Source organism: Anoplopoma fimbria, chromosome 10 (assembly GCF_027596085.1).
Source record: "Anoplopoma fimbria isolate UVic2021 breed Golden Eagle Sablefish chromosome 10, Afim_UVic_2022, whole genome shotgun sequence".
NCBI lineage: Eukaryota > Metazoa > Chordata > Actinopteri > Perciformes > Anoplopomatidae > Anoplopoma > Anoplopoma fimbria.
Window position 1 is genome coordinate 13,776,553 of NC_072458.1, and position 10,955 is coordinate 13,787,507.

Genomic DNA, 10,955 nt, shown 5'->3' on the forward strand with positions numbered 1-10,955 from the left:
AAATAAAGTTAATTCCTTCATTCAACAAACATTTAACAACGTTCATAGGAAAAAGTGAAAGTACTATATTTTAAGTTCTTTGCAAGAATGTGCATTTGGTTTAGTTTTTAATTCTACAGTGAAAATTCTGAGTTAGCAGGTTTTATACAGGCCCAGATGACTCGGCTCAAGTCACACTGCACTGTTGGATAAAAAGGAGGGAACTCATCACGTAAAAATAACTTAAATTAAATTATTCAAGTATTGCTGAGAGTGGTGGTGATTGTGAATTTGTTATACTGGTTAGTAGTCTGAGGCGAGCTTTTTCAATCCCATATTAGTGTCTGCTTTGTCTATTGAATTTCTGGTTTGACTGTGGGGTTTGTTTTATGTTTGAGCCGACCTGGAAAGTCCCTGACTACCAGCACTGTTTATCTTTTTGTTCTGGCAGTGAGGATTTTTATAAAGATGCCAGGTGATGTGTCATAAAAACCAAAGGTACAGTGAAGTGATATGAGGCATTATGTCAAAACACCAACCCCCTCTATCGACAAAGATCAGGCTCAGCATTGGCAACAATAATCACCATCTTGTAGAGACGTCTGTGCCTCTACAAAATGGTGGCTGAAGTCACGTGCTGACTAGTTAGACAGTATCAGTACAGTATCCACAGTATGAGGGATTTGTTAGTAATGTGGGTATGACATGTAGACCCAAACTGCAGCTTACACTTAGATTTACATTTAAAATATGTAAAATTCAAGAATGGGTTGTCCCCATACTTTGGCTGCAAAGTCTTGCCTACAATGTCTCTTAACTTTAGACAAACTTATTTTAATGTTCCAACATTAACTGAATGATCACATGCTTCTTGGTGAATCTTGTCATGCTGTTGATTAAAACTTTTTATGATCCCCTTGATGAATAAATAGAACGTGTGGAGGTCTGGCTGTAACCAAATTTATTTCTTATTGTTCTTGACAAAGCTGTCAGTTTGGAGTTACAACCCTGCTCAGTGACTCATCATAAACTTGGCTGCTTCCCATCAACCATTTTGTGCTGCCTGCGGGTCATAAAGGCAGATAGGCACAAAGTGGAAAAAGCCAATGTCAAAAGTAACGCCATCTTAAGGTGAGATCGTTAAAAACCCAAACACAAAATGGCCGACAGCATGGGAATGTAGTTAGAAAATAAAGGGTAGTGCGTCAAATAAAAGATTTGAATCACTGTGGTTGTATTTATTTATGGTGTACTAGAAAGGAGTCATGTGCATCTTCAAACCTCAGTGTGCACCTGATAATGCATTCTGTGTGTGTGTGTGTATGTGCTGAGCAGCTTTTGCCCAACCAGTTCTGCACCATACCACTGCACCACGACGCTGCCGAGCTGGAAAGTCCCTCTCGTCTAGCTTTCTCTTTCTGTGCTGTGTTGTGCATTCAGCGGCTGCCTGACTCAGCCAAACTACAACCTAGCCCCACCCTTTTGTGACTGAGAGCATTGTGATGTTACTGATACCCCTCTTCCTTTCAGGGATGCAGCTTCTGTTGATCATAGTCAGCGGGTGTAATATATTTGAGTTACAAAACACTTCAAACACGTCAAAAACTGGACTGTATGCACGCTTCTCTGTAATGACTTCACTGACAATAAGGCAACAAGGACACTTTGACAGAACAAGTGACTGTTGATGGAGAGACTTTTTTATTAAACAAACCTGTGGCCTTTATTTTCCACCTGGCATATAGAATACTTCAAATCAGGTTTCTGTAGCGAATGGCAAGCTATCCTGCTTATATCGTATTAAATATATTCAGTGGTGAAAGAAGTATTTAATCATGTAAAAGTACCAATACAGCAATGTGAAAATACCCTAGGGGGTCACAAGGATTAATCTTAATGTAATGTATGTTATAAACAGAATTGTTCATTCTTAAAGTAACTATATCTGTAAATGAAGAGGAGTAAAAAGTACAAATTGTTCTCGGAATTGTAGTGGAGTAGAAGTATAAAGCTGTTTAAAATATAAAATACTCATAAAGTAAAGTAAAACACAAGTGCATCAAGTACAGCACTTGAGTAAATGTACGTAATTTCTTTCGACCACTGCCTACAGGCATCCCTTAAATAGATGTGCAACACAATCAAAGCATACTTTTTTATACAAGATAAATAACACAAATATTGGATTAAGCCTTTTGCATATGTTATATTGTATTTCCTGTCCCTGAAACACTTCAGAAGGTTGGTACAATCCATCACAGAGGAACTGATCAAAATGGAGCAATTTCAGTAAGATAAAGAGTCACATAACAGATTGGCTTCACTGTTATATGATACTTGCTTTTCTTCTCCTCTTTAAACCAAACATAATGAAAGGAACTGATGCAGCATAAAGCACAACAGAAATGATACCGATGTAACTTCTTTTTTTTCTTCTTGAGTTTGAACTGAATAGAATGGAATAGAACAGTCAGAAACATAATGCTCCAAAAAGTATTTTAAAAAATACATTTTCGAGTTGATCTTGGAAAATAAATAATTCAGATAAGTCATGATACTACTCTGGATATAATGGGGTAAATATCCTTCCATTGTGCAGTCATTTTTACTGAGCAGGAAGCTTTTGTATTTTACAGTCAGGTAAACTCCCACTGTCTGTTTGTGAATCCCCTAACTTCCCCTGGAGACTGGGGCAATTACAACATTTACTGCAGCACAGTGTTTCCGATTACTTTTAAATCATCAGCAGTTGATGTGTGGTTTTCAGTTGATGTGTGGTTTGCTCAGTTAAAGATAAAGAAAAAACATTCAACCAACACACACCACATGATCAGTTAAGGAAAGTCCCGGCTTGGGAACAAAGGTTATACAAAAACACTGATCTGGTGTCTGTTTTTGACTTCGTGGTAAACAGAAACTGATCCTCTGTCAGCTTAATAAAACAACAACACAACAGCCCTGACCTGTGCTGCTTTAAGGCGGTGTAACAGCGACTCGGTTGGTTGTATTTGGCACTTTTACCATCAGACATGTGATTTCCTGGAAACTGCCCTGCCTGGCAGATTGGTTAGGGGATTCTCCTCAGGCCCAGCAAACGGCTGAATCATTGCTGATGACTGCCATCTAGTGAAAGCAACAAAACCGTACTGCAAATGTTAAATGAAAAAAACAACACATAAACCACCTTGGGTTGAGAAGTGGTTACCATACAGCAGTGCTGTCATGTGGTATAATCTCGTGTAGGTTTTGTGTTGTGTGCAGAATAGAAACCACAAGCATATAAGTGCAGAGATGTGACAGGGACACGTGAAGCCACAGAGCCACATGAATGTTGACAAAGAGGTCAAATCCTCTGTTTAAATCATTCATATTGTAGGTTATTTTAGATTGCACCAGTAACCAGACATAGTGTATAAGATCTATATATTTTAACAGAAGGTTGACACTGCTTTATTTTGGAAAAACCCAGAAAATTAAAGGGATTGAAGCAGTTGAATTTCAAAGGGCAGTCTCCACCAGACTGTCTCATTAATACCTCATTTACACACCAGGAGTCTCTAAGAGTATTGCAGGAGGGTGATGAAGGACATTAGAGCAACAGCACCCCAAGTGCTTAGATCAGGCATTTTCAGGGTGCAACTGGACACCCAACCGGGAAACCATGTGACTTCCTTTCACTCAGTCTGGTGAACTGGCAACTGCAAGCTGTCTGCCATCCTTTACATGAATAATAGAGCTTGAGTGCCCCCAAGTGGGATGAAAGAAGAAATGAATACAACACATGGAATTCTTTGTAAGATAAGATAACACAACATAACACAACATAAAATATTGTAACATAACAAGATATACCTAAGCAGTACTTGAGAACAATCAATTTATAAACCTCTTCAAACATGTTGTACTACCAATAGATATATAATTACTAGCCCCTTTTTGCAAAGGAAAGTATTGTTCAAATTGTATTATATATTCTAGCTAAGATCCCAAAGTATCCAGAGACACCATTTTTGGGGCGACTGTGGCTCAGTGATAGAGCAGGGTTGTCCTTCAATCAGAGGATCGGCGGTCCGATCCCCGGCTCCACTAGTCCATGTCGATGTGTCCTTGAGCAAGAAGACACATCGACCCCACATTGCTCCCGCAGGCTGTGACAGAAGTGTCTGACTGGTCATGAATGTTAGATCGATCCCGATAAACAGGTGGCACCTTGCATGGTAGCAGATTTCATGTAATACATATCATCAGTACTGTATGTGTTATTGTCAAAAATGTGTTTGTTAAAACTTTAAAGCCACCTCATGTTTCAACCACTTAACCTTTTTTTTTCTCCCTGAGTAGCTTTGGTGCTGATGAAACCCTTCTATTTCACACTGTCCCACTATCACATGTATTCTGTATCAGCTCATTTCAGCTCTTTATTACACTAATTTTAAAATCAATGTTATGGTGGCTGCACCTTTGCACCAAATGGAAATGTAGTAATTGTATAATGAGGAGGACGGCCACCAGACAGTGTGAGTTTTTAGTGAGCGCAGCTCACACATGGAACAGTGACACATATCGTCTCATTTAACATTATGGTTAAAAGACAATGTTTGTGACCATACTCTGTAAATAACCAAAATTGTGCTTTGTTCTACGTTTTATGTATTGTTGTCTTTGTTTTAAAGTATTTCATGTGTTTTATGAAATGTGTTTTGAAATATGTACAGTGTTGCCATTCCTGTCTTTTGTAGCTCTCATTTGCGTGCCCAGGCTAAACTGGCCTATTTACAGAAATGAATATACATGTGCATTGTCCCTGTAACTTTAAACTGTATAAATAAATAAATAAATAAATAAATAAATAAATAAATAAATAAATAAATAAATAAATCCTTCTAAAGTCTTCTGCATCATTTTATTCACATGTTCACAAATCTCAGTTTGTATCTTTGGAATCTTTGGGATCTCCACTAGAATATCAAATAAAGTTCTGTGGACTGGAACGGCGATTAGCTGCATCACATGTGTTTGTATTGACTGGCAGTTCAAGAAGGTTCAGGAGATCAAGTGGAAAATCTGGGTTCAAGACTTTAGAAAACAATGTCACCTATTGGACGTGGCATTGGTTTTGGACATGTATAAATCATGACCTTTAAGTATGTACGTGTTAGTGTGTGTGTATATAATGACGACAGTACAGTAGAGAAGAGGTGGAGTAAAAAAAAAAAGAAATAGTTCTTAGGCAGCTGGCTGATTGTCATAACAAAGTTAAATTATATGATTAACAGTCTCAATAAAATTGGATATATGGAGCGTCAAATACCTTTTGCAATGTTCAGTTAGTATTTACGCGTCAAATTTGTTCTTATTTGTAAAATTGATGAAGTATTTTTTTCATCCGATATCTATAAAAAACTGAGGAACATGTAGAATGACGCTGTGTTTGTTTTACGTTAAATCAAGGGAAACCATGGCTCCAATGAGAACCCTATATTTGACCAAAATAGCTCATGCCAACATTAACCAGAACATTGAAAGGATAGGTTAATTTTGTCTTTAAACAACAGGTTCCCATATTGACATTGAAACAGCGTTTGTTTACTGTAATTATTCTTCCTATTCATATTGGCCATCCTTGTATCATATATACAACATAAATAAATGAATAGATGGATTGACATATAAATAAATAAGAGAAGTCAACTGTCTGACTTATTCAAGTCAAGTATATCTTCCAAAGTTACACTCTTTTCAAGACACAATAATAAGAGGTTTTGTTTTCATTAATTATGTAATGGCCAGTAGGTGATAAATAATAACCTGTTGTACTAATGAAACATTAGTTTCAAAAGAGCCCTGCATGAACACTTATTGTGGTAATGGACTGTACTTGTATAGGGCTTTTCTAGTCTTCCGACCACTCAAAGCGCTTTTTACAATACATATCATTCACCCATTCACACCCATTCATTCACTGATGACAGGGGCTACCAAGCAAGGTGCCACCTGCCCATCAGAACTCTAAGTCTAACTAACACCAATCTACTTGGGGTCTAACCGCAGATCCTCTGATTGGAGGACGACCCTGCTCTCCACAGAGCCACAGTCGGCCCCTTCAGTCTTTAGTCTTTCAAATGAAATAATTTCTGAGGTATCATCAAACATTTAGTTGCTATTGGTTCATTTAGTTGCTATTGGTTACAATGCCCAACACTCACAGCGCTGATGCACACAAAATAAGTTTTACATTTTTTTCTTACTATTAACAACTTGACATGTAGCTGAAAACAAACTACACATGTAATTTAATGTCAAACATTGATTCGTTTAACTGAGCGGCCACCAGATGGCGACATAACACAAGATACTCCAGGTTACAACCTCAAAGGAGAAACCTGGAGTTGTTAATAGATGGCTAACTCTAAAAGTAGAGGAGCCTGGTTACTGACTGGATAAGCTTACCCACATGGCTGCTGCTGAAAATAAAATAAAAATCTTAGTATTCTCAGAGGAACATATAAGACTTTCTACCTTTGAATGGGTTCCCCCTTGGTTGTTTTGCACATCCTTCTGATCAGGCAGAGGAAGGAAGCACAATGGAAGCACAATGGGACAACTAGCCAGACTTTCACACCTGAGCCAAGCTGTTTCACACACACACACACACACACACACACACACACACACACACACACACACACACACACACACACACACACACACACACACACACACACACACACACACACAGATCTCTCCCTCTCTCTCTTGTCGCTGTCTTTTATTTTTTCATGTGTCTTACTCTTTCTTTAGTCTTACTTTTCTATTTTTCTGTCCCTCTTTCTTTGATTCTATTGTAGATATTGTTGGCATATATTGCTACAAACTTCATGCAGCCTTTTCACCAAAAACAGTAATCAACAACGACATTACACCCTTCTTACAAAACTACAAAGGCTCAGAGACATCTGCTGGTATATAAATCTTGTTTCATCTCAGTGATCATCTTTGTTAATTTACCAGCATTAGGATTTCCTGTCCTTTGGCTGGTTTGTTTGGTGTTGTTGCCGAAATACAATCAGATTAGAAATGCTTTTTTTCTAACTTTTCTATTTAAAAGATTTGCTCTCTCCCTCCAGTGAACCTTCTGGAGGAGAAAGTCCTCCTCCATTCAGATGGAAATCACTCACTTCATAGTTCTTGCACCCTTTTTTTTCAAAGTAGATAATGAAGTGCCCCTACTGCTTTACAACTCATTTTGCATGACTGCATAATTAAGCAACTGTTGTTTTCCAAGACTGGGATGCTACCTTCTTGGAACCATGCTGCCCATGAGCTTAGTTTTCAAATTCATCTCTAATTGTCATCTCTAACAGCCTGAAGAAAGGCATTGGTTCTAAATAAACCGGGGCAGTAAAAAGGATGATGCTTAAAACGTAAAATGCCTTTTCTAGTACAGATGTAGCACAATCATGTTATCAATCTATATGAGTCATGAACAAAAGAGAAATTTAAGTGAAAAACATTCTCATATACTTTTTTTGCTTCGTAATATCTGACTATATGATCATTAATAAGGCACTTTCTTATTTTTTATTTTATTGTGTTTTCTCAGTCGCTGTATTGTGGTCGTACTACTATCTTTTTTAAAGCTGTATCAAATATTTTACTCACTATTGCGATATAGTGTGGGTACTTGTTGCTATTGTTGCTATTATTGTCATTACTAGTTTTATCTTTGGTATTTGTAGTTTGCTTGATTTTCTTTTGTTCCCCTTGTCCTTGGATTTTTAATTATATGTTTCACATTATGATGTAATGTTAACTTGTCTGGACCCCAGAGAGCTTGGTGGTGAGTAGTGGGGATCCAAACAAATGAACAAATAAACCCACTGTTGCAGATGATGGTCTTTTTATGGCACATTATTGTTTATCTCTGATTCATATCGCAACACAGGAAATGGTCAATGTTCTGCAAATGCAAACTCAACAATGTCCACTTTGTGGAAGGAAGCAATTACTGTGTTAATAAAATACAAACACTGGTATGTAGTGTAGTGGAGTGAGGTTATTACTAGTCACATTACTATTACTATTAGCTGTACCATTAAGCATTTTAGCTTTACTTCCACCCTGAAGCCCTTTTTGCTTTCTCGCTCTGCAGGTTTCCATGAATCGTTGTGGTACCTGGACCGTAGTCGTGCCTCCTGCTGTGAGCCGACTGACATCCACTGCTACTTCGATTATTATTATTAATCACATTACTATCCCTATTTTCATAATTATAATTCTACTGTAATAATTGCTGCTGTTACTATAAGTAGTCTTATTATATGAATCATTTATGTCATATACATTGAATGTGTTGTATCTCTGTTATGCTGTTCATTCTGTACACATGACATCTATTGCATTCTGTCCATCCTGGGAGAAGGATCCCTCCTCTGTCGTTCTTCCTGTGCCGATGTGAGGGAAGGACAGAGGATGTCGCATGTGTACAGATTGTAAAGCCCTCTGAGGCAAATTTGTAATTCTGGGCTATACAAAATAAACTGAATTGAATTGAAATTGTCATTATATTATTAGAGTTGTCATTTAATAACGGGGTATCAAGTAATATGACCGTATTTTCAAATACATACCGGTATTGATAAATGTGACATTTATAAATTAAATACTGATATCACGCTGCAGTGATAATACACATTTGATAATGTTTTGTTTTCCCTACACTTGTATTTTGAGTGTAATTCATTTGCAGAAAAAGAGACAAAATGCACAGTAAAGAAAGTTTAAGATGAATTTGACTGATGCATTATTAGTTTACAAAAAAACATTCTATAGATATCACAATAATATCATTAACTCTTTTAGCCACAATAATCATGTAGTCAATATCGGATATTGTGCCCTATATAAAGTGCATCCGGAAAGTATTCACAGCGCTTCACTTTTTCCACATTTTGTTATGTTACAGCCTTAGACCAAAATGGATTAAATACATTTTTTCCCCTCAAAATTCTACACACAATACCCCATCATGACAAAGTGAAAAACATTTGTTCAAATTTTTTGTAAATCTAACGCGTACATAAGTATTCACAGCCATTGCTCAATACTTTGTTGAAGCACCTTTGGCAGCAATTACAGCCTCAAGTCTTTTAGAGTATGATGCTACACGCTTGGCACACCTATTTTTGGGCAGTTTCTCCCATTCTTCTTTGCAGGACCTCTCAAGCTCCATCAGGTTGGATGGGGAGCGTCAGTGCACAGCCATTTTCAGATCTCTCCAGAGATGTTCAATCGGGTTCAAGTCTGGGCTCTGGCTGGGCCACTCAAGGACATTCACAGAGCTGTCCCGAAGCCACTCCTTTGTTATTTTGGCTGTGTGCTTAGGGTCGTTGTCCTGTTGGAAGATGAACCTTCGCCCCAGTCTGAGGTCCAGAGCGCTCTGGAGCAGGTTTTCATCAAGGATGTGTCTGTACATTGCTGCAGTCATCTTTCCCCCGATCCTGACTAGTCTCCCAGTTCCTGCCGCTGAAAAACATCCCCACAGCATGATGCTGCCACCTCCATGCTTCACTGTAGGGATGGTATTGGCCTGGTGATGAGCGGTGCCTGGTTTCCTCCAGACATGACGCTTGGCATTCAGGCCAAAGAGTTCAATCTTTGTTTCATCAGACCAGATAATTTTGTTTCTCATGGTCTGAGAGTCCTTCAGGTGCCTTTTGGCAAGCTCCAGGCGGGCTGTCATGTGCCTTTTACTGAGGAGTGGCTTCCGTCTGGCCACTCTACCATACAGGCCTGATTGGTGGAGTGCTGCAGAGATGGTTGTCCTTCTGGAAGGTTCTCCTCTCTTCACAGAGCAACGCTGGAGCTCTGTCAGAGTGACCATCGGGTTCTCGGTCACCTCCCTGACTAAGGAAGGCCCTTCTCCCCCGATCGCTCAGTTTGGCCGGGCGGCCAACTCTAGGAAGAGTCCTGGTGGTTCCAAACTTCTTCCATTTACGGATGATGGAGGCCACTGTGCTCATTGGGACCTTCAATGCTGAAGAACATTTTCTGTACCCTTCCCCAGATCTGTGCCTCGATACAATCCTGTCTCGGAGGTCTACAGACAATTCCTTGGACTTCATGGCTGGGTTTGTGCTCTGACATGCACTGTCAACTGTGGGACCTTATATAGACAGGTGTGTGCCTTTCCAAATCATGTCCAATAAACTGAATTTACCACAGGTGGACTCCAATCAAGTTGTAGAAACATCTCAAGGATGATCAGTGGAAACAGGATGCACCTGAGCTCAATTTTGAGTATCATGGCAAAGGCTGTGAATACTTATGTACATGTGATTTTTTATTTTTAATAGATTCGCAAAAATTTGAAACAAACTTTTTTCACTTTGTCATTATGGGGTATTGTGTGTAGAATTTTGAAGAAAAAAATGAATTTAATCCATTTTGGAATAAGGCTGTAACATCACAAAATGTGGAAAAATTGAAGTGCTGTGAATACTTTCCGGATGCACTGTATATGTAGCCTATTAATACTACATGGCCCTTGTTTGGTGCCAAGTACGGCCGCTCATACTACAAATACAGTCATGCTGCTGTAATGTTCATTGGATAAGTCACTAAAACACATATAGCTGCTGTACCTTTCATATATAAAAGTCGATTTTTTAAATGTGTTTTTTTTTTCTGAGAAATGACTCAATATTACTAAGCAAAGTGGAAAATGAGAAATGTGAGATATTTGCAGCAATAACTCGACAGCAAAAAACACAGGTGTGTTTTTGAAAACAGGCTTCGTAAAGCAAAAAATATCACACTAAGATGCAATTAAAAAAATGCCAGGAATGGAAAGATCAGTATGCTGCTGCCAAGTACTGTGATTCCATGTACAAAACACCTTCATGAGCAGAGATAATGTGAGCTGTTGTTGACATAGTGAGTGTGTGTGTGTGCGTGTGTGAGTGACAATACTTCAT